A 26,424-nucleotide genomic window follows, 5' to 3' on the forward strand; every position below is an offset into this window, starting at 1 on the left:
GATACGTCCTTACATCAAATAAATCCACAAAACTATTTCTAAATTTTTCACAAACCTACAATTATGTCCTAATCTAACATACTTGCTTATTTGACATAAACGGCGTTTGATCCCATTTTAGATCTTTTCATCATCTGTTGTTCACCTTCTTCAACCTCCCTATCAGTGACCTGTTTGTCTCTCAAAAATTATTTCTTTAATCTCATTTCACTCTCTTCTCTTTCTCTGCAAATTTCATAAACAACCATATACTGCGTTCGACATCATTCCGCCCAACTCTTCTCATGACGGGAATCTCTCATTTTCCACCTCCCTTTCGCCCTCTTCTTCCACTTATACGATCAACGATATTTTCATCCTAATTTATATGAAATTGATTAATTAGTTAATTACCTTTTGTAAATTCTCTGGGCAGCTAAAATTGAGACATCAACATCGTTGTTTTTGGAAGATAACATTCGGGAGAACTTCTGGTAGAAAGAATCTCTAACAGTAGCAACTTCATCTACTTTTTCCACCTCCTTCTTTGATACAAACCACCTCTACAGTATGTGATTAGTTAGTTATTAATGCAATTAATTAAGAAAATATATGGAGTTGTTTAATTAATTCGGTTAACCAATTATTTCGGTCGGTTAACCTTTTATTTCGGGTTCTAACCATTAGTAAATAAAAATAAAAATAATAAGAGAATTCTAATTTTTATTGTGAGTGGAATGGTGGGTCAATGACGAATTGAAGAGATTAACAACAGAGAGGGAGATGTGGAATGGTGGGCCATTGAGGAGGTCCTTTATACACAATGGTTGGCGAACGTCGTTTTGGTAAAGAAGGCAGGCGGATCCTACCTCATGTGCATTGAATTTACGGATCTCAACAAAGCTTGTCCCAAGGACAATTATCCTTTGCCGTGTATTGACATACTCGTAGATGGAACCGCTGGACATGCTATGTATTCCTTCACAGACGTGAAGTCGAGTTATCATCAAATCCCCATGGAGCCTTCGGATAGAATCAAGACCTCGTTCGTGACTCACCAGGCCACTTATTGCTTCAAGGTCATGCCCTTTGGGCTTAAGTGTTGAAACACCTTTCCACATAATTTTGATTTGACAAAATTGTTTAAGTATAATTGTATTACATATTCTAAACACACTAAGTTTAAATGCTTTGATTTATTCTACTAATGTGTTTGTTCAATGTTGAGTTAAAATTGCTTATAAGACACAAGAATTAAAAGGCCCATGCCCAATACGGAAGTCAAGGCCCAAGTCAAACAACTCAGTACAGCTCGGCCCGCATTTTATAAAACATTGTCGCTTTGGACAAAACGCAACTCAGCAAGAGAAGGATCTAGAAGACCTTCGGGAACAACTTCAAGATGAAGCTGCTGAGTAGATTCGACAAACGTACAAAGACAGCAGCTGGCTTAAGAAAACTTTCAGACAAAGTATTTCTACTTTGGGTAAAGTTCAGACGACACAGTATGCTGTCCAGTTGACTTTACCATAAAAGGAGAGACAGTCTGCTAAGCTGACCGAGGACAGAAGATACACAAATCTGATTGGCCGAGAGCTCTGAGCAAGTCAGGATGACAACGACAGGAAACCGTTTCGCTCCAACAGTTATTTCGAAATTCGAAATGACCGATGCCTCAAGACGTCTCTATAAATAGTGCCATCAAAAGCTTCACTCAACACAGAACTTGATCAAGCCATTACGCTGACCAAATTTCTATACAAGTTCTGCAAGCAAAGAAGCAAAGCAAAATCTTACACTACAATTCATACATTTGTGTAAAAGTCTAGAGTGATTATTTCAATCGTCTAAAGTGTCTTAGCAAATCATTGTATAGGACAAAACACTTATCATTTCTAGAGATAGAAAGGAGAGGCTGAGTACTCGGTTATAGTACTCAGCGAGAGATTAGGATTGAGTAGAGGTATAGAGGAAGGTACTCTTGTTATACTCAGTTGCTAAGATTGTAAAGGGTTTGAGGCTCTACCTTTAAAGAGCTCAGTAGAGGATTCGAAATCTCGGAACGTGTTCCGGGGACAGGACGTAGGCTTAGAAGAAGCCGAACCTGGATAAATCTACTGAGTAAAGTATTTCTTACCTTTAACTCCTTATATATATTGCTTGAGTAAAATAACCAAAAACTGACCAAGTAAAGAGGTCAAGTTGAGTTGTGCGCGTTGAACATCTGAGCTCAGGAATAGACTCTAAGTGCAATCTCCTGACTCAAGCTAAGAAACTGACCTAGTCACCTATTGACTAAGCCAGTATCTTGCTGTTTACTCAGCGCCGCTGTTAAAAACCTTTTTCCTTAGAAAAAGAAGTTTGCCCTAATTGAGAAAAAGTTTAAATAGTTCCTAACCCCCCCTTGGAACTATACTTGCAACCTTATAAGGGACCAATAAGTGGTATCAGAGCTTAATAGCTCACAATAAAAGGTCTAACAACCTTGAGCTGATCCCTACCATGGGCGAAAACAGCACTCGGTTTTTCCCTGGAAACCAAACAACTCAGATACTTCCTGAGGGGATGTCCATTATTAGGCCTCCCCTATTCTTCGGGTCAAACTATACCTTCTGGAAGAATAGGATGAAAAATTTCATTCAGGCTACAAACATGAGTGCCTGGCTATCTATAGTCCAAGGCCCGTTTGTTCCTGTCGAAGTTGTGGCTGGCCAAACAGTTGTAAAAGCTAAGGCCAAATGGACAGAGGATGATCTAAAGAAGCTCCAAAACCATGCTTCGGCTATCAATATGCTTCACTGTGCGCTCGATGCTGCAGAATATAACAAAATATCAAGTTGTGAGTCGGCGCAAGAGATCTAGAAAAAGCTGGAAGTCACCTACGAGGGAACTAATAAAGTAAATGAGTCCAAGGTGAATCAGCAGATGAGACTGTACGAGCTGTTCGAGATGAACAATGATGAGGGCATTTCAGACATGAATGCAAGGTTTACCAACATCATTAATGAGCTCAAGAGACTTGGGAAAATCTTCACTGAGGAAGAACAAGTCAAAAAGATACTCAGGAGTCTTCCTAAAGACTGGCAAGCAAAGAAGACAGCGGTTGAGGAAGCTCAGGATTTAACCACCTACAAATATGACGAACTCATCGGTTCGTTGCTGACCCATGAGATATCCATGAAAAACTTTGAGGTGAAGGAAAAATCTGAAGACAAGAAGCAGAAATCCCTTGTCATGAAAGCTGACTCCACTGATGGGAGCTCAACTGATGATGAGGAGATGGCTATGTTCACAAGGAAGATGAAAAGGCTATTCAGGAAAAATGACAAATACTCTAAGAAGCCTTACAGAAAGTTTGATAAGTATAAAGCTGACTCAAGCGACAGCAAATACAAAAAGGACAGCTCAAAGCCCATTACATGCTTTGAGTGCCATCAAACTGGCCATATTAAGTCAAGCTGCCCCACACTGAGGAAAGATAAAAAGAGCGGCAAAAAGGAAATGGTGGCTACATGGAGCGACAGTGATGAGTCTTCATCTACAGAAACTGAGGCCACCGAGTCAGCGAAGATATGCTTCATGGCTGACGAACTTGCTGAGCCATGCGTCTCTGAGCATGCTGACCCATCCATCGCATCAGATGACGAGGAGCAATCAAATGAGGTAATTTCTCTTCCCCAGCTCAGAAACGATATGGTTAATGCCCTGAGTGATCTCTACACACTTGTCAAGAAGTGTAATAAGAAAGTTAGAGCACTCAACAGGCGCTGTGACGAAGTGGAAGAGGTCAAACTGAGTGACCTCAGATTCCTTCTTCAGGACAATTCAACTCTACATGATAATATGAAAATCATACATGAATCTGTCTCTGAAGTCCAATCAGTTTCAAAGAAACTGAGGAAGGACGTCACAACTATCCAGAACCAACTAAAGGTTCCAAATAAAAATAACATTCCTCTGAGAACTCAGTACCAAGGTACTCAGCAGAGATGGAATCCACAGCGAAAAGTCCAGTGTGACTTTTGTGGAAAGAAAGGACACACCACTAAGGTGTGCTGGCACGCTCAGCACTGGGGTGCTGACAAATCAGTAAAAAATCCTAAACAGAAGGTCAGCTGTGACTTCTGTGGAAAGAATGGCCATACTGTCCATGTATGTCGCCATAAAATAAAATATGATGATATACCTATTGCACCTAACAAGCAAGGACCCAAAAAGAATTGGGTACCTAAAAGTAACTAGTTACAATGCAGGTAAGCCTGAGATGTGCCGAGAAGTCAAAGATATGGTATATTGACAGCGCATGCTCAAGGCATATGACGGGTGATGAAACTCAGTTCATCACGTTTGAGCGTAAACGAGGAGGGAGTGTAAGTTTTGGAGACAACAAGAAGGGTAAGATAGTAGGGTCAGGAACCATCGGAGGTAATCCTACTATTGAATCTGTCTCCCTAGTCAGCGGACTCAAATATAACTTACTCAGCGTAGATCAGCTATGTGACAATGAGAGAAAAGTTATATTTGATGCTACTGGATGTAAAATATACGAGGGTAAAACAAATGAGTTAATTTTAACTGCCCCTCGGATAGATAATGTCTTTATGCTAGACTTAGAGAAAAAGTTTTCAAAAACTGTATGCTTAGTTTCAAAGGAAGAAAATTCCTGGCTATGGCACAGGAGACTTGGTCATGTAAGCATGGACCTCCTGGCCAAATTAGCAAGAAAGCAATTGGTTGAGGGACTGCCTGAACTTAAATTTGAAAAAGATCAATTATGCCACGCTTGCCAAGCTGGAAAACAAACCAAACAATCTTTTCATAGCAAAAATATTGTCTCAACTAAGCGTCCGTTAGAATTACTACACTTGGATCTCTTCGGTCCAGTCCAGCCGCTGAGTCTGGGTGGAAGAAGATTTTCCTTGGTCATTGTAGATGACTTCTCTCGGTACACGTGGGTTATCTTGCTGACCAGCAAGGATGAGACCTTTGAGACATTTTCAAATTTGGTTAGAAAAATTGAAAATGATAAAGACCTAAAATTAGCTCACATCCGTAGTGATAACGGTGGAGAATTCAAAAACCAAAAGTTTGTTGAATTCTGTGAAGCCAGCGGCATTGACCACAATTTTTCTGCTCCTAGAACACCTCAACAAAATGGGGTTGTAGAAAGGAAGAACAGAACTCTGGTTGAAATAGCCAGGACAATGCTGGATGAGCATATGCTTCCAAAGTATTTTTGGGGAGAGGCTGTTAACACAGCGTGCTATATTCTTAATAGGGCTTTAGTTAGACCTATACTCAAGAACACCCCCTATGAACTTTGGAAAGGACGAAAGCCCAATATTGGATACTTTCGTGCCTTTGGCTGTAAATGTTTTATTTTAAATACCAAAGATAGCTTAGCAAAGTTCGATTCAAAAGCTGATGAGGCTATCTTTTTGGGCTACTCAACAAACAGCAAAGCATACAGAGTTTTTAATAAGCGAACTCAAGTTTTAGAAGAGTCAGTACATGTAGAGTTCGACGAAACTAACCCTGCAGGTAGATACCAGCCGCTGACCGAAGATGATCCACACTCAGTAACCACCGCTGACCAAGAACCAGCTACTGAGTCATTCATGAAAAGGCTGACCAAGAGTAAGAGTGAACCTAAGATTACTTTTACTGACCCATCTACTTCTGCAGAGATTGTTGAAACACAAACAACACAAGACATAAATCTACCTAAAGAGATAAGGATTCCAAGAGGGCACTCAGAAAGTGCAATCCTTGATTCTGCTGGGAATACCCTGATGATGAGGAATCAACTCAGGAAGTACCTCAGCAATGTTGCTTTCGTCTCAGTTCAAGAACCGAAGAATTTCGCTGAAGCTGAGTACGATGAATTCTGGATGAACGCAATGGAAGAGGAGCTCGATCAATTCAGAAGAAACGATGTATGGGAGCTAGTGCCTCATCCAAAGAGTCAAAAGACCATTGGAACAAGATGGGTCTTCAGGAACAAGATGGATGAACAAGGAAATGTAGTTAGGAACAAAGCAAGGCTTGTAGCTCAGGGCTACAGTCAGCAAGAAGGTATTGAATACGGTGAGACCTTTGCCCCAGTGGCAAGGCTAGAGGCAATTAGAATTCTATGCGCATATGCATCTTACATGAACTTTAAATTATTCCAAATGGATGTCAAAAGTGCATTTCTTAATGGAGTTATAAACGAGGAAGTTTATGTTAATCAACCTCCAGGTTCTGAGGACCATAAATTCCCTAACCACGTTTATAAACTCAAAAAGGCTCTGTACGGCCTCAAGCAAGCACCACGTGCTTGGTATGAGAGGCTGACCAGTTTCCTGCTAACTAGAAATTACGTCAGGGGCAAAGCTGATACAACCTTATTCATTAAGAGAAAGGGTAAAGATACCCTGCTGGCCCAAATTTATGTTGATGATATAATATTTGGTGCAACTAACGAATCAATGTGCAAGGAGTTTAGAAAACAAATGCAGACTGAGTTTGAAATGTCCATGATGGGAGAACTCAACTTCTTTCTCGGTCTTCAAATTAAACAAGGAAAGAACGGCATCTTCATCAGTCAAGCCAAATATGCCAAGGAGATATTAAAGAAATATGACTTGGAAAATTGCAAGCCAATATCCACTCCTATGGGCACTGACACTGTCCTATGCGCTGACGAGAATGGTAAGTTAGTAGACAGCAAATTATATCGAGGTATGATAGGCTCTCTACTTTACTTAACAGCCAGTAGACCGGACATTCAGTTTTCAGTATGCTACTGTGCTAGATATCAATCTAACCCTAAGGAATCTCATTACATTGCTGTAAAAAGAATCCTTAGATACTTGCAAAGCTCAGTGAACGCAGGTTTATGGTATCCAAATACTCATGACTTTACACTCATCGGATACACTGACGCTGACTATAGACGGGATAAGCTAGAACGTAAAAGCACCTCTGGAGGATGTCACTTCTTAGGAAGCTGTCTTGTATCCTGGTTCAGCAAAAAGCAGGCGTCAGTAGCCTTGTCTACCACTGAAGCTGAGTACATTGCTGCTGGTCACTGTGTTGCTCAAGTCCTATGGATTAAGCAACAGCTTGAAGACTATGGTGTTCAAACGAAGACAATTGAAGTCAAATGTGACAACAAAAGTGCAATTGATCTTTCAAAGAACCCAATTCAACACAGCAGAATGAAGCATGTCAGCATCAAACATCACTTCATTAGAGACCATGTACTCAAGGGTGAGATCAAGCTGACCTTTGTCCCAATGGACGAACAGCTTGCGGATATCTTCACGAAGCCACTGGCTCGTGAACAGTTCAGCATACTGAGAGAAGCAATTGGTATGTTTAATCCTCTTCAGTAAATTCCTGAACTAAATAAATATGCATGCTGAGTGAATTACTATGCTGAATGATTGTTTTTGCTGTGTACTCATTGAAATAATTGAACAGCAAATACTGAGTAAACTTGCATACTGAGTAAGTTAGTCTTAAACTTAGAAATCATCCATTTAATGCAATACTGACCACTCAGAATATCAAACGCTTGGCATTCTAAACACTGAGTGTTAGATCCGTTAGAATAAATGCAATAGCACGCGTATAGCCCTAGGATGACGTATACGCCGTATGTGTCATAAATGCCAGGATCTTTATCGGTTCAAAATCCCAAGGCAAAACTGACACATGGATTCGATTAAATCCACACCACACATAACCTCTATAAATAATGGGTAATTCCCCATTTTTTATTCTTTACGCTTAATCGAACTCTAAGGCAAAGAATTTCTTTCTCTCTAAAAAACCCCTCTAAGCTTTCCCATCCTCAAAAATGACTAAGGTTTCCTACAACATCTCCAGTGCTGGCCACTCCAAGCCCAGCTCCGATGACACTTCCAGGCAAACCTCTGTGCCGGAACCTACCAAAGTCACCTCGCCGAGCAAAGGAAAAGCTGGCCAAACCTCTGGTCAGGGAAAGCCTGTAAAAGTCAGGACCTACTCCAAGGTCTTTGAGAACGTCCGCGAATGGAAAGTTGAGCCCTCAAGATGGGTATCGGAAACCTTCGTGCAAAATGAACAACCCTTCTGCGAGTGGATTTCACAGAACGGATGGACTGGGCTATTTTCAGTCAGGGATCATACTTACCCTGACCTTGTGAGGGAATTTTACCACAACCTCCGCATGGCGAATGATAACACTGACTATTTGTGTACAGTGGTGAAAGAGAAAACCATCTTCATCAACCCCCTATACTTAGGAAATTTTCTCCAATTAAAAACTGAGGGAGCAAGGCTGAGGAGATCTGGAGATCAGGATGGCACTGGGTATGAACTCAACTTCTGCAAACCTGAGGGCCACTCAGGAGAAGTCTCAGCTTCTTTTATGGGTCAGCACTAGAAGATGGCTCATTACTTGCTGACCTACTTCATCTACCCGAAGATCAACTGCACTACATCAGCAACGAACTTCGAGCAATGCTTTATATGGCATATGCTGACGTACACTCCAATCAACATGCCAGTTTTTCTTGTCGCTGGCTTCCTACGCAGCTCTGGTACGCTGAGGCTAGGATCAATCATCACAAGAATCCTCATTGACCATAAAATTGATCTCGAAGGTGAGGAGAAGACTCGAGGATCTGAGATAACAGCTGCCTCGCTGAGAGCATTAAAATTTGGACAGACTTTGAAGAAAGGTAAAGTTGCTGCTGCCGCTGCTGGACAAGCTGAGGAAACTGCTGAGCCAAAGAAAGGAAGAAGGACTAAGGCCCCAGCTTTCCGCAAAAGAAAATCTGCTGAGACTCCTTCCAAAAATATTGAGTCTCCCGCAAAAAGACAGAAGTCAGCTGGTAAGTCAGCTGAAAAATGAAGCAGGCAAGGTGAGCCTGGAACTGAGGAAACTACGGAGCAACCTCAGAAGAAGCAGAAGCCTTCTACACTGACTCCCCTCAATGCCATACCTACCGACTTTGTTGTACCGGGTGACTCTCACTTCACCCAGTGTCAAGGTACAATAACTGAGTCCGAAGAACATGAGGTACTACTGGATGATCATTTCATCTCACAAGTTGAGGAAGAACTTGATGGTGACAGTAAAGAAGAAGATGAAGAAGAGGCCAGCGGTCAGGACGACGCTGAGGACTCTGAGGAGACTGCTAGTGAACATGAGACTGAGCAGGCCAATGTTGGGTCTGCTGCTGGAGATGAGCAAGTACTTGATCAACACAATGTTGATCCAGTCCAAGAACAAGCTGACCAGCCTCATGATGAGCAACACGAATCTTTACCTTCTCACTCAGGAGATCCTACTCAGACTGTCACTCCACCTCGTAGAAGAAGAAAGTTGGTTAAGGCCAGTGAGAAGCAAGTCAGTGAACCTCTTGTGCCACTACCAACTATTCCTGACTTTGTCATTTCGAAGACAACCAAGGACCCCTCCTCAGTAAAGCTGAAATTCTTCAAACGCCAACCAACTCCTACTGCATCGGCGCCATTGGAAAAGCAAGCCTCTGTTTCTTCTCAACAGGAACATGCCGACCTAAATGCTTCCACCACCTCAACCAGTCAGGTTGAGCCATTTACTATTCATGCTATTTCTTCAAGCATGGTGCTGACTCCACACATCTCTACCGTCAGCACAGACAATATTCGTATTACCACTTCTCCAACTCAACTCTCTGCCGATCAATCAACTATACCTAAAACTCAAGTGCAGATTGAAAATGCTATTCCAGTCACTGACCAGGTCACTCCTTTCACTCCTCTTCCTTCCGGTCACACTGATGTCCCCGAAGGCTCTCAAAGCTATGTGAATGCCATTGAGTCCGGCAAAAAGATCATTGACTCAGTGCAAGCATTAATCCGAGACCTTCAACAATCCACCACTCCTGCTGCTGGGTCTTCAACGTTGGAGAATACTCAGCTTTCCCAGGTCACTCAACTTCTCAACGAAGTTAAGGGACTCAAGGACTTGCTGAATGTAATCATCTCTTTTCAAGCACAGCAAGCTAAGCATGATTCGATCGCCAAGCTAGCTGAGATCCAGCTGACAACCATGCAACACTTGAATTCTTTACACCAACAAGTTCAAAACTTGTCAGCTGTGCATCCCGACTATGCCACTTCATCTGAAATCAAGATGCTCTTTGCTCAGCTTCATACCGAGCAACTCAAGACCAACGAGCAAATGGTTTCGTATAATCAGTGCTCAGTAGAGCAAATTGGTGAGGCTATTCGCTTGCTTAATCTGAATAAGCAAGAGATGGATACTGACGCAATGAAGCAGAATGAGATGCTGTCTCTCGCACAACAAACCTTCAACCACATTCGTCATACCAATCTTCAACGTCAGTATTACGACACAGCACTTCTAAAGACGTTTCACCAAGTCTTTGCTGGTCTTACTGAAGCACTCATCTGGCAAGGCAAAGCTCAGGCATTTAGCATCAACATGCTTAGTGCTGCTGAACTCAACATACCCGAAGAGGTATCAGCTGATGGAGTTGCCATCTTTGACGGCGTCAATGAAAGCGCTGAGAAACTTAAGGAGCTTTCCCAAGAACTGACTCGAGCTGTCTTAACTGATGCCTTCAGACTTCCTCCTCCTGATGCTGACAAAACGGGGGAGAAAGAACAAGCAGCTAGAGCTCAGCATGAGCGAAGTCAGTCACAACACAAGAAAAAGAAATAGATAGGCTAGCTCAGTATAGACTAAGTCAGTTGTAATCTATATGCCTTATCTATAAATTTCTGCTATGTAAACACTGACTTCTATCAATATATCATATCTGCATCTTTAATTCAATTCCTGAGTTATGATATATGTTACTAAGTACTGAGTCATTATGTATCTTCAATTATATCCGCTATGTTTAAAACTTATTGACTAAATCAAATGCTGATAACATGTTTGACATTGACCTATGTGTTTATAAAACATTAACTGTTAAGAACTCATTGAACAACAAATTACTCAGCGCACTCTATATGATTAAACCTTCCGCTTAATACGAGTAAATAGAATATGTTGAATTAGCTGACCTATCTGAAAACTGACCTTAGACTTGCTCAATTAAACCTTAAATGTTTAGAGTTAAACTAAGTCAGTAGCTCAACCCTTACGGGGGAGTTTGCCAAGTTATAAAAGGTCAACTATCATGGGGGAGCTCATACTGAGTTCCTCGCTGAATAGTTTTGCCAACATCAAAATGGGGGAGTTTGTTGAAACACCTTTCCACATAATTTTGATTTGACAAAATTGTTTAAGTATAATTGTATTGCATATTCTAAACACACTAAGTTTAAATGCTTTGATTTATTCTACTAATGTGTTTGTTCAATGTTGAGTTAAAATTGCTTATAAGACACAAGAATTAAAAGGCCCAAGCCCAATATGGAAGTCAAGGCCCAAGTCAAACAACTCAGTACAACTCGGCCCGCATTTTATAAAACGTTGTTGCTTTGGACAAAACGCAACTCAGCAAGAGAAGGATCTAGAAGACCTTCGGGAACAACTTCAAGATGAAGCTGCTGAGTAGATTCGACAAACGTACAAAGACAGCAGCTGGCTTAAGAAAACTTTCAGACAAAGTATTTCTACTTTGGGTAAAGTTCAGACGACACAGTATGCTGTCCAGTTGACTTTACCATAAAAGGAGAGACAGTCTGCTGAGCTAACCGAGGACAGAAGATACACAAATCTGATTGGCCGAGAGCTCTGAGCAAGTCAGGATGACAACGACAGGAAGCCGTTTCCCTCCAACGGTTATTTCGAAATTCGAAATGACCGATGCCTCAAGACGTCTCTATAAATAGTGCCATCAGAAGCTTCACTCAACACAGAACTTGATCAAGCCATTACGCTGACCAAATTTCTATACAAGTTCTGCAAGCAAAGAAGCAAAGCAAAATCTTACACTACAATTCATACATTTGTGTAGAAGTCTAGAGTGATTATTTCAATCGTCTAAAGCGTCTTAGCAAATCATTGTATTGGAAAAAACACTTATCATTTCTAGAGATAGAAAGGAGAGGCTGAGTACTCGGTTATAGTACTCATCGAGAGATTAGGATTGAGTAGAGGTATAGAGGAAGGTACTCTTGTTATACTCAGTTGCTAAGATTGTAAAGGGTTTGAGGCTCTACCTTTAAAGAGCTCAGTAGAGGATTCGAAATCTCGGAACGTGTTCCGGGGACAGGACGTAGGCTTAGAAGAAGCCGAACCTGGATAAATCTGCTGAGTAAAGTATTTCTTACCTTTAACTCCTTATATATATTGCTTGCTTAAAATAACCAAAAACTAACCAAGTAAAGAGGTCAAGTTGAGTTGTGCGCGTTGAACATCTGAGCTCAGGAATAGACTCTAAGTGCTATCTCCTGACTCAAGCTAAGAAACTGACCTAGTCACCTGTTGACTAAGCTAGTATCTTGCTGTTTACTCAGCGCCGCTGTTAAAAACCTTTTTCCTTAGAAAAAGAAGTCTGCCCTAATTGAGAAGAAGTTTAAATAGTTCCTAACCCCCCCCCCCCCCTCTTGGAACTATACTTGCAACCTTATAAAGGACCAACATTAAGAACGCATGCGCCACCTATTAGCGGAGGATGAAAAAAATATTCGCAGAAAGCAAAGGTGATAACTACTTTGTCTATGTAGATGACATGATCATCAAAAGCACCACTGTAGAGAAGCACGCAGATGATGTAAGGGAGGTACTGGCCGTACTCCGACGCCACAATATTAAGCTAAACCCGGAAAGATGTACTTTTGGTGCAACATATGGAAAGTTCCTGGGATTCATGATTAGTGAAAAAGGCGTGAGCCCAAATCCCGACAAAGTTAAGGCTGTTTTGGAAATGCAGGCACCACGGAACATCAGGGAAGTGCAACGCCTCAACGGGCGGATCGTGGCCTTGGGCAGGTTTATTTCCTGTTCAGCTCGTAGATGTCAACCCTTTTATGAAGTCATCAAGAAACAAAAGGCATTCGAGTGGAATGAGGACTGTGAAAAGGCTTTCGAGGGGATCAAACGGTTTCTCACGGAACCGCCCCTGATGATCCGACCCCTAAAAGGTGAAAATCTCTACATGTATGTCTCAGTTACAGAGAAAGCTGTGTGCACAGTCATGATAAGAGAAGAGGATGGCCATCAGTATCATATCTATTATGTGAGCAAAGTATTGAAGGATGCTGAAACCAGGTATTCTAAGCTTGATAAAATGGCTCTGGCCGTCATCACTACGGCAATTCGCCTTAGGCCATACTTCCAGGCCCATACTGTCATAGTTCGTACGAATATACCCATGAGAAAGGTATTGCAAAAGCCTGATACTTCAGGGAGATTAATAGAATGGGCAATTCGCCTCGGAGAATTTGATGTGCGATATGAGAGCCGAACCACCTTGAAAAGTCAGGTCTTGGCAGACTTTGTGAATGAATTCACAAAGGAAGGGGTGAATCTCCCTAAATCTCAAGTAGAGGAGTGGACGATGTACACGGATGGGGCTTCCTCTGCAGGTGGAGCTGGCATAGGTATCGTGATCAAGGGCCCCCAGTACATAAAATTACGGTACGCAGCAAAGTTGGATTTCCATGCCACCAACAATTCCGCAGAATATGAGGCTCTAATATTAGGGTTACGCCTGCTTAAGGAAATCACTCCCGAGCGGATCGTGATCTATAGTGACTCCAAGTTGATGGTCAATCAAGTGATCAAAAATTATGAGGTGAAGGATGACGTTCTGGCCAAATACGTTGCCGAGGTTAAAAAGTTGCTGGACCACCTCGAAGCTAAAGAAACCAAATGGGAATTGGTCCTTGTGCCCCAAGAATCAAACACTGAAGCCGACCACCTAGCAAAAATGGCTTCCAGTGAAGAAAGCTGGACAGATCCGCAGTGTCCCTTTGAGGTTAAAGCAGCTCCGGCATTCATCTCCGAAGAAGTATCCCTACTCACAACAGTAGAGGATGATTGGCGGACAGCCCTTCGCCAGTATTTGTCGGATGGAGCTCTACCCATCGATAAGAAGGAGGCTAGGCGGATCGTTAGAAAAGCAGCCTATTTCTCCATGATCAATGATTGCCTCTATAGAAAGTCATTTAGCCATCCATGGTTAAAATGCATTCTGCCAGAAGAGGGACAACATGTCCTCAAGGAGCTGCACGAGGGATCATGTGGGGCCCATGAGGCATCCGCCATTATCGTAAAAAAAATCCAGGTTAGCAGGGTTTTATTGGCCCACTGCCGAGCTTGATGCACAAAAATTGGTGGAGTCATGCCATAGTTGTCAGATTCATGCAAATGAATCACACACGGCCAAACATCTTCAGAGGCCTATCATTGAAGGGCGACCCTTTGCCATCTGGGGAATTGACATCGTTGGACCGTTTCCTCCAACTCGTAGACAGAGGAAATATGTGGTAGTGGCAGTAGATCACTTCACCAAGTGGGTAGAAGTCGAAGCTGTCTCCTCCATCACGGCCGAACGAATGGTGGAATTTGTCAAAGACAATATCGTGGGAAGATATGGCGTACCCCACACCATCATCACTGATAACGGAACACAGTTCAACTGTGACGAATTCAAAACTTTCTGTGAGAAATTGGGCATTTTGAACAGATTCGCCTCCGTTTATTATCCTCAATCCAACGGTATGACTGAAGTTACGAATCGGACGATCGTAAAAGGAATAAAGAAAAGATTGGGGGAACATGATAAGAAGTGGGCGGATCAGTTGACAAGCGTCTTATGGGCGTATCGCACCACTCCTAGAACGGCCACAGGAGAAACACCATTTGCCCTTTCTCATAGCGTGGAAGCTGTAATCCCGGTTGAAATACTAGTCCCAAGTGATAGAGTTGCATTCTATTGCGAGAAGGCCAACAACCACAGACTAACAGAGAGTCTTGATCAAGTGGAGGAGCGAAGAGACAAGGCTTATGTACGTATGGCAGCATACAAGCAGCGGATCGCCGCTTACCACGACAAAAATGCCAAACCTGTAGACCTGAATGTGGGAGACCTCGTGCTCCGCAAGGCGGACAAAATCCAGTCTCGAGAAGGGAAGGGCAAGCTAGGGCTCACCTGGACAGGACCATATCAAATAGTGGACAAGATTGGGTTTGCCACATTTAAGATTCAAGACATGGAGGGGAACACATTACCACGCACGTGGAACCTTCAAAATCTCCGCAAATACTTTGTCAGAAAATAAAATGTACATACGATCTTGAGTACTCTTTTTCCTTTAGTAAGCTTTTTTCCCATGTAGTTTTTCTTATTAAAGGTTTTAACGAGGCTCACATGTAAGACCTGCTTGCTGTAATAAGGCATTTCTCCTATCAATAAACATCAATTGTTCTATTGTCTATGTTCTTTTTAAAAATTTTATTGCTGCAATATAAATATTCTGGTCTTAAAAAGAAGGGGGGCATCCAACGCTCTCCACATTGAGAAAGTACTGCTATCTTATAGCTACATTTTCTCCTCAAAAATAAGAGGAAAAGTCTCATGGGCGGATCCATCTCTAGAGGATCCCCATTCGAGATAGAGTTAAAACGATCCTTGGACGCAAAGTCTTTACACTCTCCTATCCCTTTCCAAAGAAGGGTCTACAAAGTCCTCTAGGCGAATCACTTCACCTCAAAGATAGGTCGTAAGATGATCCCTGAAGGCAGCTTTACTTCCTCTAAAAGGAATAAAACAGCTTCAAACCTTCACAAAGGTTCGCACAATGGAGTATGGCTGGCCACCTACTCCAAAATAAATCCTAGACGCTTATATATTTACTTACGCAAATGTAAAGGTAAAAACAAATAGCTACCATGAGGATTAAATAAATTGTACTTAACAAGTTTTACAAAACAAAAAAGACATCAAGTAATCACAGGAGCATCCTCCTTAACATTCTTCTCGCCAGAAGCACCCGCTTGAGAAGCACTTGTTTGAGAGGCTTCCTTCTCAACAGCCTCGGATACGCTCGCCAAGGGGACTTCCTTTTCCACAGAAAGTATTTCCCCAGGAAGAACGGTGCCATCGGTTATCGGCTCCTCGCCAGACTTCGGGGGCACATCTTCAAGATCCACTAGCTAGACGGTGGTGGCAGGTTTGCTTTCTTCAACGGGTCCCTTCATCCATTTCCGAACATAGTCTCGGAGGTATTCCTTGATGTCAGGAATTTTGTTAAATTTAAGAACATCTTCTGGCTCTGGAACGGCGAACTGCGGATCTGTGAAATCGATCTCAGGATGCGCCAGCGAGACATATGCCATGATCAGTTCGCCGTAAAAGAAAGCCTGCTCGCCAGCCATGTACTCAGCTTCTCCTACAGCATTCTTGAGCTCCTTGGCATCAGCCTCGATCTTCTCCTTCAGCTTCTTTATCTCGGCATCCTTAAGGGCCATGGCAGTTGTGGCGGATGCTATATTCGCCCTAGCATCGGCTATTTCCTTCTCCAGCCTATCTATGGTAGCCTTATCCGCCACACCTTGAAGAAGCTCCGTTTCCATAGCACGTATGCGAGTGTACATTTGTCAAAAGCAAACCCTTACGTCAAAAATGAAAGAACAAAGGTATAGCTTTGATAACACTAGGATATTATCATGAGGACCAAAAGAGATAATTACCTTAAGATATGCCACGTAGCAAAGGAAGCCGCCTGGCGGATCACCCTAGATCAGCTCTAAGAGATCCGCTGGCGGATCTCTTAGGCGAACCTCTCCATTTACCTAGATAACGGCTGGCCGCCGTCTCGGCCATAAATGATTATTAAATGAATCATTAATAGTCTCAAACCGCCAAATTAAGAGTAACTTGTAACCGCCATTAAATGAGCATTAATGGAGGCTTTCTAGTTACCTAGGGGTTACGAATTCCTCAACTATATATAGCCTACCTTTCTAGGCTATCAAGGTACACTTACTTTTACATTCTCTAAGCTTTGTCAATACGATTTACTCTTCATATATTCTACTGACTTTGGCATCGGAGTGCCCCGGCCGATCCCAGCGGCGCCTCACAAGGACGGGATCCGATCAAGAAGTTTCTCCAGTGTTATCAATTGGTGCGGTGAGCGTGGAGTCCTTGACCAAATAAAGGATTTTTCGTTCACATTGAAACATCATGAATGATGAAATACAAAATCCCTCCTCAGGGATCGAATCGCCAATAATTACACCATCTAGCGTTGGATGCACAAGCACAATCGCCCCTACGATGAATATTGATGGAAATATGCCCACGACATCCTTCCTTGATATGTGTGCTCATGATATCGAGGCGCGATATGGGCTTGAAATTGGAAACCGCCTTCGGGCGTTCATGATTATTCCTCCTCATAGTAGTACGGTACCTACATCAGTTGTCTCATCTCTACCTCCGTTAAACTTCGGTCTGGGACCTGGGGCTCGTAACTCTTCATTCCTTCAAGCTCACAATGTTGACTCTACGGTAACTACCACGGCGCCAGGTGGAGCGCGACCGGTTATCAGGGAGCTATTCCCTAGTGAAGGAAGCCATGGGAACAATACGGTCCCTCTTGGTGGATCAAAAGTTCCAAGGTTTAATCGTGATGGGCCGAATGTACCCAGGCACCCGCGGACGAATTCGTCCCATGGCGGATTTAAAGAGCCCATTCGTAAAAATCGTAAAAAGAACAAAGATAAGCAGGCAAGATCTCCTTCGCCGAGGCGAACAAAATCTCCACGCCGTGGCAGATCAGCTCCATCTACTGGTCATAAAAGGAGCAAGAGACCGGAAAAAACGTCTCATATAGGTGGACCACCACCCCATCCATCTTCAGGAACTGTTGGACACACTCTGCCAGAAGGCCAGCAAGGAGGAAACGGTCCAATTCCTCCAAATAGAGGAAGTGGAGAGGGAGGCGACGGAGGAAGGAGGGGCGGCGGACGAGGCAGACATTCGCCATCGGATTCATCGTCAGAATCAAGTTCTTCTTCCTCTCCAAGCAGATCGCCACGAAGAGATCATCCCAGGGCGGATCCGGAGAATTTTGATGATAGAGTAAGGGCCCTAGTGCTCCAAATGAATGAGGAAAATGCTAGGCATAATCCATTCACCAATAGAGATTCGCCTTTTGCGGCCTGGATTGAAGCAGAGGAAACTGAAAGGGCGTTTAAAATCCCTAATCTTGCAATTTACACAGGCAAAGACAATCCGGAGGCTCATGTTCGAAAATATAGAATCTTGGCCAGACTCAATCGAGCCACCGAACCTGTACTTTGCAAGATGTTTGTCACCACTTTGGGAGGTCCAGCCTATTTATGGTTCCAATCTCTACCTCCAGGCTCTATAAATAGCTTCGATCAATTAAGCAGGGAATTTTGTGCAAAATTTGCTGGCTGCATCCCTGCAGTGGTGAAATCTGGAAAGCTTTTTGAGCTAAAACAGAAGGCGAATGAACCACTTCGAGATTATGTAGACACTTTCAACCAGTTGTGTATACAAATCGTTGATGTAGATATCTCCGTAGATGTGGAGTGCTTTGTAAGAAACACTACTTGTAAAAGTCTGCAAGAAGACCTCATTCGTAAAAAGCCCACCAGCATGGCAGAGTTGATGGAGCGCTGTAAAGACTTTATAGAGGTTGATGATATTCGCCGAGGTACCCCATCATCGCCAAAGAAGGATAGAGGCGAGTCCCGCCCTCGGGACCGGGACAGAGACAAACGTCAAGATTCTTCTTCTCGAAACAAACGAAGGGATTCTAGGAACAAATCAACGTTTGTCACCTCCTTCACACCTCTCAATGCTTCTAAAAGTGAAGTTCTTATGTGGATCGAGAACAGCCAGCACAAACGGAGCATTTCATACCCCGAGCCAAAAGGGGGGGAGTACACCAACAAAGGAAAGAATCCTAAAAATTATTGCAAGTATCACAGGAAGAATGGTCATGATACGGATGCTTGCTGGGAGTTGGCTCGAGAAATTGAGCGACTCATTGAGAGAGGAAAGTTGGATCGGTTCATCCAAACGGAAGGAAAGGAAGATGACAAATCCAAAGAGGACCCGAAGAAGAAAGGAAAGGGTACCATCAACGTCATAGCATGTGGGCCTGGCTATCAGCCAACATTGAAAAAGGCGAAGACGACCACCCTTGACAGGACATCACTAAATCGCCCTTTCTCAGACGCAGGTCCTGAAATTCCACCCCATGCGGACGCATTGGTCGTCACTATGATGGTTGAGGGTTGGGAGATGAAGAGGGTAATGATTGATACAGGAAGTTCATGTAATGTCATTACCCGAGGAGCATTCGCCAAACTCAAGATTGATCCTGTCCAGGTAGAACCAACTGTGGTGGACATTTTGGGAGTGACAGGTCATACCATCCAGACGAAAGGCCAAGTTACTCTGAATTGCGAGCTTACTGATGATGATCAAGTTTGGCAAGGAGATTTGGAGTTTTCGGTCTTGGATGGACAATTAGCCTACAATATTATCCTCGGGCAACCTTTCATCTCCGAAGCTGCAGCTCTTATCTCTATTCGCCATTTAACGCTTTACATCCCCACGGTCAAGGGGGGCGTGATGGTTAGAGGTTGTCAAAAAGTAGCCCAAGAGACATATTCGGCTTCCTTAATGATTCGCCCTCAATTTAAGGAGGAAGATGAAGAAGAACATGTCACAATGGCCTTAGGCGAAACCGAAATGTACCTGATGGCAGAAGAAAAGTAGGTACGGATAGCTAAAGGACTACAGGGCAATATCAGAGATGCAATCTCCAAGGTACTCTATGAGGCCGAAGATGTCTTCGCATGGAAAGATGAAATTCTGCCTGGAATCAGTCCGGACGTAATCACCCACAAACTCAACATTGACAAAGATGCGGTTCCTGTGGCCCAGAAGCGGAGGAATCATGGTCCAGAAAGACAAAAAGTGATAGAGGAGGAAATTGCCAAGCTCCAGAAGGCGGATGCCATTGAGGAAGTACTTTACACTCAGTGGTTGGCGAATGTCGTGCTAGTCAAGAAAGCTGGCGGATCCTACCGCATGTGCATTGACTTCACAGATCTTAATAAAGCTTGCCCCAAGGATAACTATCCTTTGCCATGCATAGACATGCTTGTAGATGGAACTGTCGGTCATGCAATGTATTCCTTTACTGACGTGAAATCAAGTTATCATCAAATCCCTATGGAGCCCTCAGATAGAATCAAGACCTCGTTCGTGACACATCAAGCTACTTATTGTTTTAAAGTTATGCCCTTCGGGCTCAAGAACGCAGGTGCTACCTATCAGAGGATGATGAACAAGATATTCTCGAACAGTAAGAATGATAATTATTCTGTCTATGTAGATGATATGATCATTAAAAGCGCAACTGCGGAAAAGCATGCAGAGGATGTAAAGGAGGTACTGGACATACTTCGCCATCACAACATCAAGCTAAATCCAGAGAAATGTACTTTCGGGGCAACATATGGCAAATTTCTAGGATTCATGATTAGTGAAAGAGGAATTAGCCCAAATCCTGACAAAGTCAAAGCAGTCCTAGAAATGCAACCTCCTCGAAATATCAGAGAAGTACAACGCCTCAATGGGCGTATCATAGCCTTGGGCAGGTTTATCTCTTGCTCAGCTCGTAGATGTCAGCCTTTTTTCGAAGTTATCAAGGGACAAAAGGCGTTTGAGTGGAATGAAGATTGCCAAAATGCATTCGAAGGAATCAAGCGGTTCCTTACAGAGCCACCCATGATGAGTCGACCTATGAAGGGGGAGGATCTATACATGTATATGTCAGTTACGGATAAAGTCGTATGCACAGTCATGGTGCGAGAAGAAAATGCCCAATAATTCCCCATTTATTACGTGAGCAAAGTTTTGAAAGATGCCGAAACTAGATATTCGAAGTTGGACAAAATGGCACTGGCTGTCGTGACCACGACAATCCGCCTTAGGCCATACTTTCAGGCGCATACCGTGATAGTTCGAACCCATATACCGATGAGAAAGGTATTGCAGAAGCCGGACACTTCGGGAAGGTTGATGGAATGGGCGATTCGCTTGGGTGAATTTGATGTAAGATACGAGAGCAGGTCATCTTTAAAAAGTCAGGTCCTGGCGGACTTCGTGAATGAATTCACTGACGAGGGGATATCTCATCCCAAGCCTCCGTTAGAAGAATGGTCAATGTATACAGATGGAGCTGGTGTGGGAGTTGTGATCAAAGGTCCCCACTACATAAGGCTGCGATACGCCGCAAAGTTAAATTTCCATGCTACTAATAATGCTGCTGAGTACGAAGCTCTGATATTGGGCTTACGTCTACTCCAAGAAATCACCCCGGAGCAGATCGTGATCTACAGTGATTCTAAACTAATGGTCAACCAAGTAATCAAGAATTATGAGGTGAAGGACGAGGTTCTGGCCAAGTATGTAGCAGAAGTCAAAAAGATTCTGGATAACCTTGAAGCTAAAGAAACTAAGTGGGAATTGGTTCACATACCAAGGGAATCCAATACAGAGGCTGATCAATTGGCCAAAATGGCTTCTAGTGAAGTAAACTGGGCGGATCCAGATTGTCCCTTCGAAGTAAAAATGGCTCCAGCATTTGCTGCTGAAGAAGTGTCCGTACTTACAACAATGGAGGATGATTGGAGGACAGTCATTCGCCAATACCTACTGAATGGAACATTACCTGAAGATAAGGAAGAGGCGAGGAAGATTGTCAGGAGATCGTCTTACTTCTCCTTGATCAATAATGGTCTTTATAGAAGGTCTTTTAGTCATCCTTGGATGAAATGCATTCTACCAGAAGAAGGGCAATAGATCCTCAAAGAGCTACATGAGGGGTCTTGCGGATCACATGAGGCATCCGCCGCGATCTTGAAGAAATCAAGGATAGCAGGGTTCTACTGGCCCACGGCTGAGTTAGATGCCCAGAGTTTGGTAGAATCTTGTCATAGTTGCCAGATTCACGCAAATGAGTCACACACTACCAAGCACATTCAAAGGCCAATCATTGAAGGCCGTCCGTTCGCCCTTTGGGGAATAGACATCGTTGGACCATTTCCTCCAACTCACCGGCAAAAGAAGTATGTAATAGTAGTGGTGGACCATTTCACCAAATGGGTAGAAGCCGAGGCTGTTTCCTCCATTACAGCAGAGCAGATAGTAGAGTTTGTCAAAAACAACATCGTGGGAAGATATGGCATTCCACACACCATCATCACTGACAACGGGACACAGTTTAACTGTGGGAAATTCAAGGCTTTTTGTGAGGGATTGGGCATCATGAACAGATTCGCCTCCGTTTATTATCCTCAGTCCAATGGAATGACCGAAGTAACCAATCGGACGATTGTAAAGGGGATAAAAAAGAGGTTGGGAGAACATGACAAAAAATGGGCGGATCAGCTTACAAGTGTTTTATGGGCTTATCGCACAACCCCAAGAACCGCTACGGGAGAAACGCCGTTCGCCCTTTCTCATGGAGTGGAGGCCGTAATCCCCGTGGAAATACGAGTCCCCAGTGATCGAGTGGCCTTTTATTGTGAAGAAGACAACGATAAACGACTGAGGGAACATCTGGATCAGGTCGAGGATCGCAGGGATCAATCCTATGTACGCATGGCAGCATATAAACAGCGGATCGCATCTTATCATGATAAAAATGCCAAGATTGTGGATCTAAAGATGGGAGATCTTGTGCTTCGCAAGGCTGATAAAGTCCAATCTCGAGAAGGCAAAGGCAAGTTGGGGATCAATTGGATAGGTCCATACCAGATAGTGGAGAAGGTGGGACCAGCCACATTCAAAATACAAGATACGGAGGGCAACACGCTGCCACGCACGTGGAATCTCCAAAATCTCCGCAAATACTTTGTTAGAAAATAAAGTACGGTCTTGAGTACTCTTTTTCCTTTAACAAGCTTTTTCCCATGGGGTTTTTCTTGTTAAAGGTTTTGATGAGGCTCATCTATAAAGACATGTCCGCTGTAATAAGGTGTTAATCCCATTAATAAATATCGTTGGTTTTATTATTCATGTTCTTTTTATAGTTTACTGCTGCAATATCAATATTCCAGTCTTAAAAAGAAGGGGAGGCACCCAACGCTCTCCACATTCGCAATATATCGCCATCCTAAAGCACATAAGAGGATCAATCTTATGGGCGGATCCGTCTCCGGGCGGATCCCAATCTCCAATAAGAGTTAAAACGATCCTTGGACGCAAGGTCTTTACACTCTCTTATCCTTTTCAAAAAAGGAATTCACAAGTCCTACGGGTGGGTCATTTCACCTCAAAGATAGGTAGCAAATTGAACCCCTAGGCAGCTTTACTTCCTCTAAAGAAGGAATAGAACAGCTTCAAACCTTCACAAAGGTTCATACAATGAAGTATGGCTGGCCACCTACTTCAAACAAAAATCCTAAACATACTCACATTGAAAACACTGTCTTGCGCAAGGGTAAAAGTAAAATAATGTTTATACATAGCAATGTTTGGAATTATACTTGAAAAGTTTTTACAAAAATTGCTAACTAAATGATAATAGGAGCATCTTCTTTTGTGCTTCCTTCGCCCCCGACGCTCGCTTGAGGGTCCTTCTTCTCCACAGTCAGGGATCCGCCTTCAAGAGATACTTCCTTATCCTCTTTTTGTTCAGGATCAGCTTTGGACGGCATCTCCTGGAGGTCATCCATCACAACTGTGGTAGAAGGTTTGGCATCCGGCAAGGTTCCCTTCATCCATTTTCGCACATAGTTGCGAAGGTACTCCTTGGCATTGGGCATCTTCTTGAACCTTGCCACATCTTCCGGTTCGGGGACAGCGAACTTAGGATCTGTGAAATCAATTTCAGGATGGGCTAAAGAGAAGTACACCATAAGCATCTCTCCATAAAAGAATGCCTGTTCGCCCGCCGTGTATTCCGCTTCCCCGAGAGCATCTTCATGGCTTTTAGCATCAGAAGCTATTTTTGCCTTCAGATTTTGTATCTCCCCGTCTCGGAGAACTAAAGCAGCTGTGGCGAAAGCTAGGTTCGCGTTGGCGGTGGCAATAGTGGAATTGGCATTCGCTATCTCTTTCTCTAACTTTTCAATAGTCGCCCTATTCGCCACATTCTGAAGGACTCCATTCTCCAAAGTGCGCAAGCGGGCATACAGCTGAGGAAAACAAAAGGATTTAGTCCGAGAACGAAACAAATCATCATATTCTTTTAATACTCACCGAAAGAAGCTCAGACTTTCCCTTATGGACGTGGATCGATTCGAGGATTTGGTCGTAATCCTTTTGTACTTCTCCCACCTGTCCTAAATCTTCATCCAGGTCATTCAAGAGAGATTCATTCTCAAAAGTTCCTTGAACCCCAAACTTGGCGGACCAATATCCACCGATATCAGGCTTCGCCATCTGCGCAAATAGGAAAAACCATACGCCGCTTTAAAATCAGATGAGCAGGAAACAAAATCAAGAGACGAATTACCTGAACCACTTTCTCAGTAGGTTTGGCGGATTTAATCGCGTTCGCCATTATCTTGGTACTCCCAATAGTATTGGGCCGCCTCTTCTTCAGCGGCGGATCGACAGCCATCTCCATAGGGCGTTTGCCCGTATCAGGTTGAGGGTTAGCCGCCTGATTCTTCTTGCGGGCTTCCTCTTCTTGAAACATCCTGCGCGTCTCTACAAGAGCACGATTTGCCTTAGACACACCCCTGCCAAAGAAGATATCAGAATAATTAAAGCTCCTGAAATATACAAAGTACCTTGATCAAACTGAGTAATTTTTGAATAAATGAATTGATCCTCCACTCGGCGGATCAGAGGAATGTCACTCATCATGAAGGCTAAGGCATCCGCATACGTCCATGCATCCGCCTTAATCTGCTTCATGAGATCCGCCACCTCTTCATCACTGTGTGTTAAGATTCGCATGTCACCCACCATATGTAGCGGACGAGAGTTCCAGACGGAAGGAAAACCTAACGGTTCATCCTCCTTTATCTTCACGTAGAAGAAACTCTCATCCCAGCTATGAACGTTGGACATTTTGTCGTAAAAGGGCGAATAGACACCAAATTTGGCGAATGTAAGATAAGACTCCGACTTCCTCTTGGAAGGTTTGTGAAAGGCTCTAAAGATTCGGCCATTATACGCTACGCCTAAATTTGACGCAAGATAACAATCTAACGCCATGTCAAGCCAGCCGTTGGGATGTAACTGGCTGACGGCGATGTCAAAATACGAGAGGATATCCGCCAACATCTGGGGAAGAGGAAGGCAAAACCCTCTCTCAATATGACTACAAAATACAGTAAAAAAGCCCTTCGGCGGATTGGAGGGGCGTTGATGAGAAGCTGGGAGTTGGGTTTCATAATTTTTGATCCACGGAAAGCGATCCGATAGACTCGCCAAATCCGCGGCACTCATACGAGATGAAGTAGACTCCGCTCGAGGATTCTTTTTTCTAACATGAACAGAAGAAGAAGCCATTAAACCCAGAAGCCGGTTTCGGGCACTGGCCAGAGTAAAACCGGAAAAGAAAGAAGGGTTTCCGGTGGAACGAGTCTGGTAAGGGTTACGCGCCGAGTTATTAAACTCAGTTGGACCAGAATTAATCTCGCCAACAGAAGATTGGGAATTTTTCGACGAGGATGTGGTCCAACTAAAATCTACTTCAATCTTAGGGGAAGACGTCGAATTAAAGAGTTCGGAAGTTGACCCAGAGGATGAAGATGAACTTTTAAACATTCAGAGTAAAATAAAAAGCACTTACATGGAAATGCAGAAGCCTGAGTAGGATCTTTGAAGTTTCTGAGGAAAGGCTTCGAAAACGGGAGAAGATGGAAAATGAGAAAGAAAGAGAAACTCGGAAAGATGAAGATGGTTTTTGAAACGTTTCTAGGGCAGTGTGCTATTACACGTGTCGGCCATCAAAGGATGTTGGACAGAGTGCACATTAAATGCGGAAGCATAAGACGGCGCGCAGAAGTCCAAAAGCCCTAAAGGACTTTAAGGGCATTTTGGGGGGGCTTCTGATAACATTAGGATATTATCATGAGGACCAAAAGAGATAATTACCTTAAGATATGCCACGTAGCAAAGGAAGCCGCCTGGCGAATCACCCTAGATCAGCTCTAAGAGATCCGCTGGCGGATCTCTTAGGCGAACCTCTCCATTTACCTAGATAACGGCTGGCCACCGTCTCGGCCATAAATGATTATTAAATGAATCATTAATAGTCTCAAACCGCCAAATTAAGAGTAACTTGTAACCGCCATTAAATGAGCATTAATGGAGGCTTTCTAGTTACCTAGGGGTTACGAATTCCTCAACTATATATAGCCTACCTTTCTAGGCTATCAAGGTACACTTACTTTTACATTCTCTAAGCTTTGTCAATACGATTTACTCTTCATATATTCTACTGACTTTGGCATCGGAGTGTCCCCGGCCGATCCCAGCGCCGCCT

The sequence above is a fragment of the Euphorbia lathyris genome, chromosome 1 (assembly GCF_963576675.1).
Source record: "Euphorbia lathyris chromosome 1, ddEupLath1.1, whole genome shotgun sequence".
NCBI lineage: Eukaryota > Viridiplantae > Streptophyta > Magnoliopsida > Malpighiales > Euphorbiaceae > Euphorbia > Euphorbia lathyris.